The sequence below is a fragment of the Emys orbicularis genome, chromosome 9 (genome assembly GCF_028017835.1).
Source record: "Emys orbicularis isolate rEmyOrb1 chromosome 9, rEmyOrb1.hap1, whole genome shotgun sequence".
NCBI lineage: Eukaryota > Metazoa > Chordata > Testudines > Emydidae > Emys > Emys orbicularis.
In genome coordinates, this window is record NC_088691.1 from 89437052 (window position 1) to 89454661 (window position 17610).

The 17610-nt window shown below is 44.0% G+C and overlaps 1 protein-coding gene across 1 annotated transcript in view; it reads left to right on the forward strand.

Annotated features, from left to right (window-relative positions):
* Positions 1-165: 165 nt before the first annotated feature.
* SERPINI1 (serpin family I member 1) overlaps positions 166-17610 on the forward strand; it is an 86601-nt gene continuing 69156 nt past the window's right edge. The window contains exon 1 of the mRNA XM_065410999.1: positions 166-246. The gene's annotated coding sequence lies outside the window, so the exon portion shown is untranslated. The remainder of the gene's footprint in view (positions 247-17610) is intronic.

Consider the following 17610-nt stretch of genomic DNA (forward strand, 5'->3'; position numbering starts at 1 on the left):
AGCGAGAAGAGTTAGAGGAGGAGCGGGTGGAGAGCTAGCCCAATCGGAGTGCCGGTCCGGAGGAGGGGGCGTGGCCCCGAGTGGGGCGGGGCAGGCGTGAGAGTATGCAGGCGTCGGCGGACGCCACAGAAACAATTCCTGAGGCGGTCCCTGTACTAGCGGCTGCTCCAGCACGGGGAGTAACCCCAGTCTAGCGGAGCCGGGGCGGGGGGCGTCCGCATCTGCTGCAGGAGCGCTCCAAGGGAGGTAAGCGCCGTCAGGTACTTCGCTGCGCGGGCAGCCCGGGTGCGCGTGGGGGGCTCCCCGCCCTCTGAAATCATTTGGTAGCTGCCCCCCGTGTTGAATGCATGTTAGAGGTTTGCATGTCAATTGACTTCGCATTCCTTGTTTGGGATCTGTTCGAAAGTCTCCCTCTGATTGTTGCTGAACATATATATATGGCAATGTGTGTGAGTCGTTTAAACCCAGTTCACTTGTCAGTTATTGAGCAACCTCCCTCAGTTTCGCACAGCGTGCAGACCAAGGGAATAAATTCCTGAATCTGGATGTGGGTGTAACCTAGTCCAGTGGTATGTTTGTCCCCAGCACACCCCTTTACATGGTGGGTTTTTATTAAAATCTTCTATTTTATTAAAATGTTGTTTCTCTTCATGCCCCAATGGTTGTTTTGACAGCGGCTATTTCCACATCCGTTATAGATTTGTAAATCTGAGTCCTGGCTTTTGTTGTACTTGCCTTACGACTTTGTCAGTGGCTCACTGTAAACTGGGACCCAACATCTGGTGTTTGTTGATGCAATTCAGAGTGCGTTAGCTTTGCTGTAGAAAGTAATATTGAGAACTCTGAAGATTTAAGAAGTTCTTAAAACTGAAAAATAATTCAAAAAACGTAATTAGAAGTCTTTCAGTTTCAAGTCACTTCAGAATGAGTGTAGAAGTAGTGTATTTAAAACGGGTGGCTATTTTAGAGCATGTGTGTGTATATATCTGTGTATCTGTATGTGTATATATTGTATATATGTGTCTGTGTGCGTGTATATTTGTAAGTGTCCCCTATTTGGAGAAAAACTTAAATATAAAGTGCCTTTCTCTTTACAACATAAGATTTTTGCATTGTGTGGTTCACTAAAATATGCAATACACCATATCTGAAATCTCCCTTTTGCAAAGTCTCACGCACATCTTGACAGCTCAGTAAAATGAATAGCAACCTCTCGCAGTGTACATTTACCAGTCTACTAATACAATAATTATCCCAAGGTTTTAAAAATGATGCAAAAACTAAGTTCTATTCTAACCCCTTTTATTATGAATAAAAATGAAGATACTATGATAATAATGATGATGTAAAGCACTTTGAGATCTTTAAATGAACAGTTCTGTAAAGCTCATAGTAATATCACTGTTTTAAGTCCATCCATTTCCCTGTTTAAACAATGGTAACATATGTTAGTTGCTAAGAGCAACTGTTACAGGAAAGCTTTAGAACTTTAAATAGCATGTGACAATCAAGAAATACGTTTTTTAAAAATTGGCTTTAAAAATTTAAATTCAGGTCTCTTAAATTTGTTAGCTCATGTAAAGAGAGTTTTTAAGAATACTGTATAGCATGATAAAGATGTAAACACTTCATATAACAGGAGGATGTGTAGGAAGAGTGCCAACACCTGAATGAATAGATAAATGACGATTAAACCTATCAACCATTGGTTATAACTTTTGGTAAGAAAAAGGGACTGTCTGTGGAAAGCCGTGCATACCTTTGAGGCTCCTAGCTTTGCAGTGTGGGAACAGAGATCTCAAATATTTGGGACAGTAACACAACATGGAACCATCCGTCACCTGTTAGGTCCTGATAGCTTAATGTATAAAGAAAGCCAGAATGACATCTGAATGTTATGCTCCATTAAAAAAACCACAATATTCCCCTCATTCTACCCTGCTTTGTATTATTTTTAATCTGTCTTTGTGCAATCCATTGAACACCAACTAATGCACATCCCTCACTATTGATGGGGTAGATCTAGAATATGTGTAGCGTACAAAAATATTAATATCATGAATAGCTTTTAACTTTGTTTGGCATCCCAAAGACTTTTGTTTTAATAATTGTAGGAGTTATTTCTGTAAGTCCTATGGAAAATGAAATTACTGGTTGGGAAAGGTTTTTTTGTGCTTTGAAAAGTCCATAAAACAAATCCAGGGGTGGGTGGTGGTGTGAGATAGACAGACAGACAGACACTCTCTTGCGCGTGCATGCATGAGAAAATTGTGTTTTTTAAATGAAGCTGTGTAGTAATGCACACTCTTTTGTTTAAAAAATTCATAGAACAGAATATTCTGTTAAATATCTGGTTCTCTTCCCTCAAATTATTTAACCACAGATTTGACTTTCCAAGATGAGAATCTATAGTCAGAGATGAATACGTTTTCCATTCTCTTATCCCTTCCTGGTTTTTCAAAACTGCTGTCTGTTGTGGTTTTGTAGAGGGGGAGAGGGAGTTTGGGGCTTTTTAAAAGCAACTATAGATGATTGCCCTGTTATAAAGCAAGTCTTATGATATCTTTAGGCCACTCTTATAATATAGGTCAGCAGTTCTCAAACTGTGGGTTAGGACAGTTTTAATTGGGTCACCAGGGCTGGCTTAGACTTGCCTGGGGCCAATGCCGAAGCCCGAGCCCCGCCATCCAGGGCCGAAGCCAAAGAGCTTCAGCCCTGGGCAGCAGAGCTCAGGTTACAGGCCCCCCTGCCTGTGGCTGAAGCCCTTGGGCTTCGGCTTTAGCCCCCCTGCCTGGAACAATGGGGCAAGCCTCCCCACCCACGGTGGTGGGGTTCAGGTGGGCTCAGTCTTCGGTCCCCCTTCCTGGGGTCGGGTAGTACTATTTGTTGTCAGAAAGGGGTCATGGTGCAATGATGTTTGAGAACCCCTGGTATAGGTCATACATAGTCAGACATGTAACCGCGCTAAGTGGTTTTGCTTAAGGCACAGCTATTTCCACTATGTTCTTTCCAACATGGGGGTGAAAAAAATAAAATTATAGATAAATGGTTGAACAAGCTACATTCAGCTTGGCCTCAAGTGAGTGAGTGGCAGCCATATGATTAAAGCCCTGCAAATCTGCGAATATCCGCTTTATGTCTGCGGAACATTTTTGCGGATTGTGCATGGATGCAGATCAAAATTTTATATCTAGAGCCCCGCAAATCGGCAGATATCAGTCAGCTTTACATCCATGGATTGTGAATCAGATGCGGATACGAATTTTGTATCCACGCAGGGTTCTACGTATGATTTCCCTCCCTCCACTTCACCTCGCTCCATGGGGGAAATATGGAGACAGTGAGAACCGACAAAATATGGTGTCTTTACCTCACCTTGCGAGTGTAGAAAATATTCTTACCAGCTACCTCTAAAGGTTATTTTAGTTCTGATGAAAAGTTAAAAAGCTCAGTAAACTGCAAGTGAGAGTTCAGCAAGTATCATTAATGTTAAAACAGTATTTTTTTTTTACTGTTTTAACGACATTGGCTAAAATAAAAATGATGTGAAGAAAATCAGGCTTACAAAACAATCCCAAGATGCAGTAAAAATATTGCTTTAAAAAAAATTCCACCAAAAACATATACATGAAGATTTGGGTAAAGTCACAAATCTCCATGTAAAATAGGGGTGGTGGGGGTGAGGTGATTACTTAAAAACTGATTCTCCTATCACTCTGAATTAAATCAGAAATATTTCCCTTGAAGTCACTGGAGGTACACTGACAAAGGAGAGGAAAATAGAGTTATTAATGTTGACAGTATCTTTCTGGTTAATCTAGATATTTAAGATTTGGATATTTAAGATCTTCACTTTATCACTAGTAAGTAGCTAAGTATATCAAGAGCACAGTCTTGGAATGTTTTATGTAACTGTGGGAGAAGGACGGGAAACCCCCTTTTTTTTTTATATATAAACAATGGCTTAATGGATAAGGCATTGAGCTTATGGTATGTTTCGTATCCCACCTTGTACTTTTGAGCTTAATTCTAACCTAATGTTCAAAACTGAGTCTTTGATCATCCAAGGGATATCTTTGAGTGTGCATTATCAATTTAAAGCAAAGATGGATATCCAGGCTTTTTAAATATGTTTATGTAAACCATTATCAAGGATGAAATCAGATCAATTTAATCTAGATTTTTAACTTGTATTATCCGTAAGGGAAAGGCTTGTTTGTGTAATTGTTGAACAATAATAAAGGAGGGAATGTTTTCCTCCCCAATGGGAACAGTGTTTAGAGCAGATGTTTTAGTCATAGAAATTTTGGCTAATTATGTCATGCATTCCCGTTTATATATTCTTATGGCTATGCTAGTTCTGAATTCTAATCTGGGGTGTGTTTCAAAGTTCTTTGCAATTTTTGAGTGTCTCGCACACAGGTAGGTAGGTACATATTATCTACAGTACTATACAGGGCAGGTAAGTGACTTGTCTAAGGTGACACAGAAAATCTGGCAGAGGTAGACCATCCATCCTTAACGTACACCTTATCTCTTGACGTTAAGCCTGTTTCATCCTGTGGTCTATTTTAATATATGTGAGTAAATCATTCACTTTCCATATATGGGGAATACCTGGTAATGCACAAGTGGTATTCTTCCAGCCCCATTTACTCTCCATAGATCCCATGTCCCTTATTGGTCCAATGACTATAGTCAAAATACTACATAGTGAGAGTATTACTTTCCTGGAGCAACCTCTTAGCTGCAGGAACTCTGACTCTGTCAGCTCTTGCATGAAAGTGGCCATCTAGTACCTCCTTTGAGGTGTTGAGCCTCTTCACTTTCTGTTGGAGACCATCGCTCTTCAGGGTTGGGCCCTCTTACTGCATTTCTCAGGTACAACTAAACCTATGGCCACTCATAGCATTGTGCTAGTGATGTTGTTATTGTGAAGGCACTTATTATAAGCCTTTATTTACACGCCCTTAATAGCTTATTGAAAATTACCTAAATGTCTTGTGCTTAGTTTTAGCCAAAGCTGAATTTTATTTTGGGGGCTGAAGGTAGCTTGCCAATATTCTATTTAGCCACTTCTGATTGATTCTGATGTGGAAACTGTTACCCTTAGCTTTTCAAACCTTTTGTTCACATGTGACTAAAGTGTCATCTTTTCAAAATTTCAAATTTGCTAGGGAATTACTCCTCACCTGCAAATAAATGTCTCTGGCATATTTGAAAAACTTGCTGTAGAAAAGAGCATTTGATAATCCATGTATTTCATAGGTGTTATACTTTGTTCCATTAACTTTGTAACAGAACACTTATGGGTGAAATTCACTTTGTGCATGACCTTGTACAGTTTCCCCTCAAGGTGCAGAGCTCTGTGCTTAAGAGCTTACCAAAAACAGATGCCTAAATATGGACTTAGAGCAGGGGTAGGCAACCTATGGCATGCGTGCCGAAGGCGGCATGTGAGCTGATTTTCAGTGGCACTCACACTGCCCGGGTCCTGGCCACCAGTCCCGGGGGGGCTCTGCATTTTAATTTAATTTTTAAATGAAGCTTCTTAAACATTTTGAAAACCTTATTTACTTTACATACAACAATAGTTTAGTTGTATATTATAGACAGAGACCTTCTAAAAACGTTCAAATATATTACTGGCACGCAAAACCTTAAATTAGAGTGAATAAATGAAGACTCGGCACACCACTTCTGAAAGGTTGCCGACCCCTGACTTAGAGCCTAACATTAGGCACCTGTTTTTTAAAATCTTGCCTTAAATATTCACACACCTGTACTGGTATCTGGTACTTTGCATATCCAGATAAACTCAACAGAACTTATTCACTATGAATTATCATATTTTATATGTGTAAAAAACATAATTATGTTTATTGTATATTTGGTTGCATATGTATATGATACTATCATCAGTGGTGACTCTCTTTTTAATTTGTCTTTATATGAAAAACAGTAAATGTAAAAAACTTAAATGAAACATTATATTTGAGAATTCTTGTATTACTTTACATCATGAAAGCAATACTAAACAGCCATCTCATTCCTTGAACACTGCACAGTGCCTCCTATGCACTGAATGAGGGAGGAGTCCTATGGAAAAAATAGTATGTGATCATGTAATTAAAGATTGTATCATACTGCATGTGCTCAAGAGGACAGAATTAAGGTACCATAGGGGAACTTAATTTTGGCACTTCCTAACTCTTGAGTGCTTGACTTTGCGACCTTAACACATTGTTCTTTCAACATAGCTTTTGGTTTGTTTATGTCACTTCCTAGGTATTTAAACAAACAAACAAAACAAATTCATGTTCAACTGTTGTTGCTCCTGTAGTAATACCAGCAGTAAAAACTGCAAAGTTCTATGCCTATTGAAAAGGAAATGAGACACATACAAAATGGCAGAGAGAACTCAGCAAGTTGCATTAAGGAGTTTATTTAGCTCTTTCTTTACTGTGTGTGTGTGTGTGCGTGCACATGCACATTACAGTTATCACAGAGAAGGTGTGGAAAGAGTTATGTAGGTTTTGGAATGGAGGTGTCCAAAAAGAAAGCATTAACCATATACAGCAATGCAAGTGGGTTGAATTACAATACCTGTAGGAAATTTATGTTATGGTTCCTGAGTCAGATAATGGGGTTTTTTTTGGTTTTTTTGGGGGGAGGTAGGGGGAAGATATTATATCAGCCATAAATCCAGATAATAATACAGCCCATACAACTTGTACTCCAATGACTTTATTCAGCAGTGCTCTAATCAATAAAGCTACGCTACATTGCAGTGCTTCAAAAGCAAAAGTGTGATTCTGCCTTTGGTGGATTGGAGTGATAGTCTCTCTCACTCACTCACACACTTATATTGTACTCCACATCCTGTCACTCATTTCATCCCAGACAAAATCAAAGCAGAGCCACTTGTGCCAAAAATTGTCTGGTCATTCAGTGTTGAAAAGTACCCAGTCATGGTACTTGGCAGAGTGGCCATGCCTGTCATCACAGGGCTCTACAATAACTGTATTCTCTGTTTTCAAAACGCTCTTGGAATGATTCTTAATATCTTCCCTGTCGGACTTATGCAAGTATGTATGATGACCACCTTTGTGAAGTAATTAAAATTTCAAGTGTCATGTCACATGTCCATAGATCTTTATTTCATAAATTTATATGAATAAATGAAGATAGCTGCAGAATATAGCTATATTAATATAATGAAAACTGAATTTAAGATTTCCATTTTGATGCTCTTGATCTGTATCAATTGTTGCAAGATTGCAAAGCAGTCAGATTCTCTTTCAAAGGGTGGTGGGGGGGTGTTTCCATTTTGTATCAGTGACTCTTGGGAAGCTAATGCATTAAATACAATAAATATTTTTTTTGTCAAAAGGTTATTGACCTACTAGCACATTATTTTAAAAAGCTAGCTTTTTATAAGAAATATTTTCCATTTTTAAGACAAATTCTCTCCAAAGGAATGGTCTTCTATATTGTTGATTAGAATTCAAGCTAGAAGAAAGTTAAACAATATAGCCATATTTTAGTTAGTTTATGCAAATACTAAAATGCTAACTAAAACTAACATGGAGGGAGAGAGAAATACAGATCCGTTGTGGTGCTGTTCTTTACTCATGCAGTTGTTCATTTTAATGTAATAGTTATGCTAGGCATTCACTGAACAAGAACCTAATACTGTAAAGTGCTAAGAATTCCCTGTGAGTTGCTGACATCTCTCAACCCTTCATACTTGATAAAGGCAAAGAGCGCTCAGTTCCTTCCAGGAAGACCTTGGCACTTAACCAGACTGGACCTCAAATACTCTCACAATGCAGTCCCATATGTGAAGTCGGGTTCCTTAGGTATAAAAGTGTGAATTCTCCCTTACTGGGTTTAACCTTGACAAGAATGTTTGAGAGAGACTTTAGTTTCCTTAGCCCTTCCACATTATCCCCTTTCCTTCCATGGATTTAATCCATGTACACAACTTTCGTGTTGCCATATCTGACGGAGGGAAAACTTAAACTCCCATTGACTTGCCATTAAATGGACTTAGAGTTGTTTTGCTTCAGTAACCTCGAGAAAGGGGACTGAATTCTTCATTATGGTGCATTGGCTTGTGCACTAGCACTTCATAACAACGTAAGAGCAGCCATACTGGGACAGACCAGAGGTCCATCTAGCCCAGTAGCCTGTCTTCTGACAGGTCAATACCAGGTGCCCCAGAGGGAATGAACAGAGTAGGTAATCAAGTGATCCATCCCCTATCGCCCATTCCCAGCTTCTGGCCAACAGAGGCTATGGACACCATTCCTGCCCATCCTGGCTAGTAGCCATTGATTGACCTCCTTAAAGAACTTACCTAGTTCTTTTTTTAACCCTGTTACAGTCTTGGCCTTCACAACATCCTCTGGCAAAGAGTTCCACAGACTGACTCTGTGTTATGTGAAGAAATACTTCCTTTTGTTTGTTTTACACCTGCTGCCTATTAACTTTATTTGGTGACCTCTAGTTCTTGTATTATGAGACGGAGTAAATAACACTTCCTTATTTACTTTCTCCACACCAGGCATGATTTTATAGACCTCAAACATATCCTCCCTTAGGGTATGTCTACACTACGAGAGTACTTCGATTTTACTTAAATCGAATATGTGGAATCGATATTACAAAATCGAACGTGTGTGTCCACACTAAGGACAGTAATTTGACTTTGTGAGTCCACACTAACGGGGAAAGCGTCGACATTGGAAGCGGTGCACTGTGGGCAGCTATCCCACAGTTCCCGCAGTCCCCGCTGCCCATTGGAATTCTGGGTCGAGCCACCAATGCCTTCTGGGTAAAAAAATGTGTCGTCATCCGTCCGTCACTACCGCCCTCCCTCCCTGAAAGCGCCGGCGGGAAATCAGTTCGCGCACTTTTCTGGTCAGTGACAGCGCGGACGCCACAGCACTGCGAGCATGGAGCCCGCTGCGACCATCGCTGCAGTTATGGCCGTTGTCAACACCTCGCAGCTTATCATCCACCTTTCCCAGAGGCAGATGCAGAGAAATCGGACGAGGAGGCTACGGCAGTGCGGTGAGGGCCTGAAGTCTGAGAGTGGCACAGACCTGTCAGAAAGCACGGGATCCCGCGCCGAGGACATCACGGTGGCAATGGGTCATGTTGATGTTGTGGAACGGCGATTCTGGGCCTGGGAAACAAGCACGGACTGGTGGGACCGCATAGTGCTGCAGGTCTGGGATGAATCACAGTGGCTGCGAAACTTTCGCATGCGGAAGGGGACTTTCATGGAACTTTGTGAGTTGCTGTCCCCTGCCCTGAAGCGCAATGACACCCGGATGCGAGCAGCCCTGACTGTCCAGAAGCGAGTAGCCATAGCCCTCTGGAAGCTTGCCACGCCAGACAGCTACCGGTCAGTCGCGAACCACTTTGGCGTGGGCAAATCTACCGTGGGGGTTGTTGTCATGCAAGTAGCCCACGCAATCGTTGAGGTACTGCTCTCAAAGGTAGTGACCCTGGGAAACGCGCAGGTCATCATAGATGGCTTCGCCGCGATGGGATTCCCAAACTGCGGTGGGGCTATAGATGGAACTCACATCCCTATCCTGGGACCGGACCACCAGGCCAGCCAGTACATCAACCGAAAGGGCTACTTTTCAATGGTGCTGCAAGCACTAGTGGACCATAGGGGACGTTTTACAAACATCAACGTCGGATGGCCGGGCAAGGTTCATGACGCTCGTGTTTTCAGGAACTCAGGTCTGTTTAGACGGCTGCAGGAAGGTATTTACTTCCCGGACCACAAAGTAACTCTTGGGGATGTGGAGATGCCTATAGTCATCCTCGGGGACCCAGCCTACCCGCTAATGCCCTGGCTCATGAAGCCCTATACTGGCGCCCTGGACACTGAAAAAGAACTCTTCAACTACCGGCTGAGCAAGTGCAGAATGGTGGTGGAGTGTGCTTTTGGCCATCTCAAGGGGAGATGGAGAAGCTTACTGACTCGCTGTGATCTCAGCGAAACCAATATCCCCATTGTTATTGCAGCTTGCTGTGTGCTCCACAATCTGTGTGAGAGCAAGGGGGAGACCTTTATGGCGGGGTGGGAGGTTGAGGCAAATAGCCTGGCTGCTGATTACGCCCAGCCAGACAGCCGGGCGATTAGAAGAGCCCAGCGGGACGCGCTGTGCATCCGGGAGGCTTTGAAAGCTAGGTTCCTGAGTGAGCAGGGTAACCTGTGACTTTGAAGTTTGTGTACAGAGAAGCTGAACCTGCCCCCGTTTCTTTACCCACTAAATGTTCAGTATCCTCTCCAGTTACATACCCCGTTCCCCCCCCTTCCAACACACGTTTAAAATTAAATCACTTGAATTTTGTTAATGAACACCGTTGTCTTTATTACTGTTTTCGCGGGAAAGTTTTAAACCTGGGACGCAGACTGTGGTGGGGAGCGGGTGTAGTGTAGTGATGCAAATGACGCTTCTAAACTCCAGGAATGACAGGCTCCGCAGTGGTGGACTGGTTGTTTCAACGGAGCCTGCCACCCCTCCTGTTCGGGACTCTGTGTGTGGGGGGGCTATGTGACTTTGTGGCAGGGGGAGGACGGTTACAGATCCCCTGCTGCGTGGCTCTGTGATCCAGGATAAGGACCGCTGCATAAGATCTGTAACTGCCCTCCCCCGCTACAAAGTCACAGAGCAACCCTCCCCCCCCCCCCCCCCGAACATGAAAACCACCTCCCAGACTGACCAGGGTAACTAGTGACTGCACTGTGTGAGTGCCCTGCTGCTGAACCTGCCCCCGCCTCTGTACCCTGCTAAAGGTGACTGTCCTGTCCAATTACCAACCCCCTTCCCCCCCTTCAGACAGACTCTCCTCTAAAAGAACATGATGGAAACAGTAATTAACAGAAACCTATTTTTTATTAGCAACTACACATGAAACTGGGGGGTGAAACTTGGACGGGGGCTTGGGTGAGGCGGGAAGGAAAGGACTTGTCAAATTTTGGGGAATGAGAGCCTTCTAGTACTAGAGCAGTCTGCAGGGGTGGAGTGAGAGTTTTCACGGACTCTGCCGCCCCTCCTTCTTTGGACTTTGGGTGAGGGGGGTATGGGACTTGGTGGCGGGGGAGGGAGGTTACAGATAGACTGCAGCGGGGCTCTGTCCTCCTGCCTCCGGTCCTGCAGAACATCCACAAGGCGCCGGAGCGTGTCCGTTTGCTCCCTCATTAGTCCAAGCAGCATTTGAGTCGCCTGCTGGTCTTCCTGCCGCCACCTCTCCTCCCGTTCCATGTGTGATTGGTGCATTTGGGACAAGTTATCCCTCCACTGGGTCTGCTGGGCTGCCTGGGCTCGGGAGCAGCCCATAAGTTCCGTGAACATGTCCTCCCGTGTCCTCTTCTTCCTATGCCTAATCTGCGCTAGCCTCTGGGAGTGTGATGCCAGGCTAGGTCGGGAGACAGTCGCAGCTGCGGGAATGGGAAAAAGGGAGTGAATTCCTCAGAAAGATAAATTTAGTTGTGAACAAAGAACATAGTCTTTCTCTGTGAACAAGACCATGCACAGCACCTATCACATGCGCACTCAGGACAAGGTCGAAATTTCGGCCTTCGCATTCAGTGCCTGGGGTCTTGCAGTGCAGATCAGAGAAGCGGGGCAGGACACCGGAATTTGTGTAGCAGGCCGACATGGTAAGCCGTAGACTTGTGGCTGCTTAAAACTTTAATAGTAGCACTGGCCTCCTTTCACACTGAAAGCAATGCCAGTCCCTGCTGCCAGCAATCCGGCAAGCATGAACTCTGCCCCTGTCCCACCCCCTCGCGGCTGTCGCAGGGAAAGATCCCTGTATGCTGCCCCTCTCCCGCCTCCACCGCGTGGCTGTAAACCGCCGGTTACAGTTCTGTAAAGGAACAGGCAAGCAGTCCCAATACTAACATTCCCCTACCTAATTCAAAGCAGGTCACCATGAGCGACATCACTCTGATGAGGATTTCAGAGACGGAAAAAGAAAGGATGCTTCGGGAAAGCCTGCAAAGACCAGGGCCGTATGCCGCCATGCTCTGCAGGGCAATGATCCCGGAGTACTTGCTTGTCTCCTGGCACGGAAATGTTTGCTACTACGGAGGACCCAATGAGGCTGCTCTCCCCAGGAACCTGATGCAAAGGCTTTCCAATTACCTCCAGGAGAGCTTCGTGGAGATGTCCATGGAGGATTTCAGCTCTATCCCCGGACATATAGACCGGATTTTACTATAGCTGCACTGGCAGGGACTAAACAGTAGAGCGGCTTGGGCAGAACAATCATGCTAAACCGGACATTGTTAGATTTTTTTCAGTAGTTGCACTGCCAGGGACTGAAAAGTTAAGCGCCTAGGGCAAAGTAATCATGCAAAACCCATTGTTAATATTGTTAATATTCCTGTTCTGTTAAAAATAAATGTTTAGATGTTTTAAACACTTACTGAGTGATCCTTCCCCTGATTCTGTGTCCGGGTTAACGGCTGGGGATGGTTGGTAGGGGATCTCTGTAAGGGTGATGAAGAGATCCTGGCTGTCAGGGAAATCAGCGTTGTAAGCGTCCTCCTCATCTCCTTCCTCATCTTCCCCGTCCGCTAACATGTCCGAGGTAGCGGCCGTTGACAATATCCCATCCTCAGAGTCCACGGTCAGTGGTGGGGTAGTGGTGGCGGCCGCACCTAGGATGGAATGCAGTGCCTCGTAGAAACGGGATGTCTGGGGCTGGGATCCGGAGCGTCCGTTTGCCTCTTTGGTCTTCTGGTAGCCTTGTCTCAGCTCCTTGATTTTCACGCGGCACTGCGTTGCATCCCGGCTGTATCCTCTCTCTGCCATGGCTTTAGAGATCTTCTCGTAGATCTTTGCATTCCGTCTTTTCGATCGCAGCTTGGAAAGCACGGACTCATCGCCCCTCACAGCGATCAGATCCAAGACTTCCCGATCAGTCCATGCTGGGGCCCTCTTTCTATTCTGAGATTGCATGGCCATCTCTGCTGGAGAGCTCTGCATCGGTGCCAGTGCTGCTGAGCTCGCCACGATGTCCAAACAGGAAATGAGATTCAAACTGCCCAGACAGGAAAAGGAATTCAAATTTTCCCGGGGCTTTTCCTGTGTGGCTGGTCAGAGCATCCGAGCTCGGACTGCTGTCCAGCGCGTCAACAGAGTGGTGCACTGTGGGATAGCTCCCGGAGCTATTAGCGTCGATTTCCATCCACACCAAGCCTAATTCGACATGGCCATGTCGAATTTAGCGCTACTCCCCTCGTTGGGGAGGAGTACAGAAGTCGAATTTAAGAGACCTCTATGTCGAACTAAATAGCTTCGTGGTGTGGACGGGTGCAGAGTTAATTCGATGTAACGGCGCTAAATTCGACATAAACTCCTAGTGTAGACCAGGCCTTAGTTGTCTCATTTCCAAGCTGAAAAGTCCCAGTCTTATTAATCTCTCCTCATATGGAAGCCGTTCCATACCCCTAATCATTTTTGTTGCCCTTTTCTGAACCTTTTCCAATTCCAATATATCTTTTTTGAGATGGGGCGACCACATCTGCACACAGTATTCAAGATGTGGGTATACCATGGGTTTATATAGAGGCAATATGATATTTTCTGTCTTATTACCTATCCCTTTCTTAATGATTCCCAACATTCTGTTCGCTTTTTTGACTGCCGCTTCACATTGAATGGATGTTTTCAGAGAACTATCCACAATGACTCCCAAGATCTTTCTTGAGTGGTAACAGCCAATTTAGATCCCCTCATTTTATATGTATAGTTGGGATTATGTTTTCCAATGTGCATTACTTTGCATTTATCAAAATTGAGCTCTAGCTACAATCTGCTTTTAAAGAGCGTATCTTCCTGTAGTTTATTTCCCTTTATTGTATTGTATTCATCAATGCAAGATGACTTAAGCTGCCTTAGCAGTAATTAACTTGCTCCCCACATTTGCCCATGAGGGTCAAATCCTGGCACTTTTACTCATGTGGTGTAGAACCCAGTTCCATAAGTAGTACCATTGGAAGCTAGTAGTGAGGTAATACTTCATGTAAAAAAGGCAGAATTTGGCCTTTCGCCTTTGCACCAGTTCTTTGTTTACTATTTCTTCACTGAACATGGCCTCCTTTAAGTCTAGGGGTAATTTAGATGCATTTATCTAAAGATGCCTTGTATTAATTGCTTGCTGTCTCACAATTACCAAAGGTGTCTGCACATCTACCACATTTCTCAACACAACAGCAAAAATTGCATCTTCCAACAACATCCTTTTCCATGTCTGAAGATTTTATGGTGATGCTTCCTACCCCAGTTTATCCAGTGAGGACTTTGGTCATATTTTTATATATCTAACTACAACTTATATATTTTTAATTGGCTCAATAAATCTATTCTTCTAGAGTGCTTTTTCCCCCTCTGTCCACATTAAAGCTGTTATTGGAGCATTTAATTGTTGTGTACTTCACGTAGCAATTTAAGATCACTGAAGCAGTTCATATTTTTTCTTTTCCTCAGACATATTCAGTCTTCCAGATAAAAGCACCCTCTCCAATTCCCTCTACTATTTATAAATATTAATCAATCAAAACCCAAGGCAGGCTGATCAACTTACTATAATAGCAGATCTTCAGGATGAGATCATTGTTCTAAATGAAAGATTCGTAGTAGTCTACCAAAATGATCAGCTACATATAAAACCAAGATATTCTTTGCTGTCCGCTGAGAAGTCCTGTGATAGATGATATAGAAAAATCCTTTTACTGTACATATGCTAGTTTATTGTCTTCTTACTTTCTGATTCATTCAAAAGGTAAGAGGGGAAAAACATCAAAGTTTGCCAAGTGGACAAGGAGAAAAAAATCAATGGGAGTAAGAGGCTACTAAGGAGATCTTAAAAACAATAAACAGAAATACAATAAAGGGAAATAAACTACAGGGAGATATGCTTTTTAAAAGCAGATTGTAGCTAGAGCTGGATGAAATTTTGTACACAAAACTTCCTCTTTTTGCCCAAAATAAAAGGAGATTTGGGTTGACCGAAATATTTTGCAAATTCATGTTGAACTCAACAAATCGTTTTTGAAACAAATGTTTTTACTTTTTTTTTTTTTAATGTCAGAACAAAACATTTAACTATTGTGATTCAAAATGTCTGTTTCAAAATTTACTTTATTTTTTATATAAATGTATAAAAATAAAAGGTTAATAAAGTTCAGAACTAATCATTTCATTTTAGGTTGAATGAAACATTTTTGTTTGACCCGAAGTGATTTTTTTTTTTTTTTTTTTTTTTTTTTTTGGTTTGCTGGTCTTGGCTGCCTGCCCCAAGACCCACCCCCCAAAAAACAACAAACAATCAGTTGTTCACACAGCTCTAATTGTGTAACTAGCTTATACTGGCTTTCAAAGCCATGAACAGTGTAATAGTCACTGACAGAAAACTTCGTTAACACAGTTAAGGTTGCCTGGTGGTGTCCTGTGCCCTTCCAGATAGTGAGTTCAGTGAAACTCAAACTTCAGAAAACAAGGAAATTCAGAGTCAAAGTACATACTAATGCAATCTTAACGCTACCCTTCTGGAGCTGGCAATAACCAATGGTAATTATCTTCATGCACTTCAGCTATGTTAGGTGTAGCTGTACTGAATGGTGCAGAGATCAGTTGGAGCTACTTGGCAGAGTTGAGATTGTGATATCACGTCTAGGGTCCTTGGAGAAGGAGGGCTTGTGCTCCATGGAGGTGTGAGATCAAAGGAAAGAGATGCGGGGATCCAGTATGCCTCATTTCAGTGCTGAGTTCTGTAGGTTTCCAGTAATGTGACATGGGGAGGGGGGAGTCTTTTTTGGTATGGGGATTGGAGGAGTGAGATGGGATATGAGAGCGGTCTTTGGCTTTAGTGATGGGTATGTGAAAGTCTAGTGTGTTAGATGGAATCCTGTGGCAAAGGGGTTGTGACCGGGGTAAAAGAATTGTAAAACATATCAGATGTAGTATTTTTTTTTCTCCCCCCTCGTGAAAGAGGCTGAGGTTTAAATGTAGAACATGTGCAGATAGCTCCTGTTCAGTAAAGTACAGCTCACCTAAATACAAGTTCTGCCTTAGCAAAGAGAAGGTATTAGAACCTGTGCTACTGTAGGGTTGCCAGGCGTCCAGTTTTTGACCAGAATGCCCGGTCGAAAAGGGGCCCCTGATGGCTCCAGTCAGCACAACACAGCTGACCGAACCGTTAAAAGTCCAGTTGGCCCCAGCGGCCAGGTCAGCGCGGCTCCCAGAAGCAGCCGCCACGTCCCTCCAGCTCCTCAGCGCAAGGGTAGGCAGGAGGGCTCCACGTGCTGCCCCTGTCCACGGCACAGGCGCCGCCCCAAGTGCCAACTTCACAGCTCCCGTAGCTGGGAACCATGGCCAATGGGAGCTGAGAGGGTAGAACCTGTGGAGGGGGCAGCGTGCAGAGCCCCCAGGCTGCCCCTCTACCTAGGAGTCAGAGGGACATGCCAGCCACTTCCAGGAGCTGCCTGAGGTAAGCGCTGCCTGGCGTCCATGCCCCAGCCCCGTTCCCCCTCCTGGAGTCCACACCCTCTCCCGCATGCAGAATCCTTCGGCCCGGAGCACCCTCCGACACCCTGAACCCCTAATTTCTGGCCCCAAGCCCGGAGCCCACACCCCCTCCCGCACCCCAGCCCCCTACCCCAGCCTGGAACCTCCTCCCACACTCCGAACCCCTCATCCCCGGCTCCACCCCACAGCCTGCACCCCCGACCCAGAGCCCTCCCCCCCCCCCGCACCTCAACCCCCTACCCCAGCCCAGAGCCCCCTCCTGCACCCTGAACCCCTCATTTCTGGCCCCACCCCAGAGCCCAATAAAATCTTGGTGCTATTGACTTCAGTAGCACAAAATCTACTGCGTTCAATGCGGCCAGGATTTCACCCAGTTATTGGAACTCTGTCACTGACCTGAATATAGAATTTAAGGCTCCTAAAGAGAAAGGTAATGAGTGAGGCGCAGCAGGTCTCAGTGCTGTAATGTGAAAATTAATAAGAAAATAAATTGGTACCTTATTCAAGAAAACAAAGGCAGCAGGAGACTTTGGGGGTAGTTATGAATATAATAATTTCAGAAGGGGGTAAGGGCCCAAAGAGTGGCCTCAGTGTTTGGTACTTATGTGTGGCAGGGGGAAAGCAAGCAAGCAACTAGGCATCTTGGTTTCTGGGATCATTTCAGGCTCCAGGATTGCATCCTAGGAGCACAAGGAATAGTCTAGAGGCTAGGGCCCTGAACTGGGACCCAGAAGACTTGAGTTCAGTTCCTAGCTTAGCTACACACTTTCTTTTTGACTGTGGGAAAGTCATGTAATCTACTCTGTGCCTGAGTTTCCCCACCTATAAAATGAGGGGAATACTTACCTACCTCATAAGGGTGTTGTGAGGATAAAACTCATAAATCATAATTTATTAGATGGCCACAATACTCATCAAAGGTGGTGACTTTTTTTTTCACTCCCCTGGAGCAGGGTAATATGAATAGTGTTTCTAGTAGGCTCCCACTGGGAATCATATTAGATTCTCTCATAAACTGTAATAAACTAGTTTTTCTTACCAC